Genomic DNA, 550 nt, shown 5'->3' with positions numbered 1-550 from the left:
TAAGTGGGTCCGAGGCCACTCTCGAGGGGACCGACTTTAAGTGGGTCAAAGCCCGCATCTGTGAAGGGATCTCTAAATCGGATCTCATCTTTGTACATGACTCCACCTCGCCCCTCCAACCTCCAGGATAACAGAGTCTTGCTGCCGGCTTTGGACGATACTCTCACAAACAGACAGACGAAGGTAAATTCTCACCATTCAAACCAGACTCGGCTTCCGGAACCTTCTTCCTTGACGACGGCCGGCAAGCCGTTGAGCCCCACTCTTCGATACGCTCGATTCGTTGGCTCTATTGACGCTGAGATCCTGATTGGGCAACCACATGTCAATCAGGTGTGGCCATTGCGCGCTGACGTTTCGTACCGCACGTGCAGGTGAAGTGCCCGCCCCTAAGCAGCTGATGCTGAAGTATATACTCTGCTTTCTCTCTGCAGATGCTGCTAGACCTGCTCAGTTTACCAGCTATAGTAGGAACTGCAGATGCTGGAGAATCCGAGACACCTCCCTGGACTGACAATCTCATCCCGCCCCCTTGACCTGTCCGTCCTCC

General features: G+C 54.0%; 1 protein-coding gene across 2 annotated transcripts in view; it reads right to left on the bottom strand.

Annotated features, from left to right (window-relative positions):
* The window catches only part of tecpr1a (tectonin beta-propeller repeat containing 1a), an 82,998-nt gene extending 82,693 nt beyond the window's left edge, over window positions 1-305 (bottom strand). For both annotated transcript variants that reach the window (XM_048609442.1, XM_048609443.1), the window contains exon 1: window positions 196-305. The gene's annotated coding sequence lies outside the window, so the exon portion shown is untranslated. The remainder of the gene's footprint in view (window positions 1-195) is intronic.
* Between the last annotated feature and the right edge of the window lie 245 nt (window positions 306-550).

The sequence above is a fragment of the Rhincodon typus genome, chromosome 21 (assembly GCF_021869965.1).
Source record: "Rhincodon typus isolate 14 chromosome 21, sRhiTyp1.1, whole genome shotgun sequence".
Taxonomy (NCBI): Eukaryota; Metazoa; Chordata; class Chondrichthyes; order Orectolobiformes; family Rhincodontidae; genus Rhincodon; species Rhincodon typus.
Note: the sequence above shows the minus strand (reverse complement) of the source record. Positions and strands in the feature narration are given on the sequence as shown.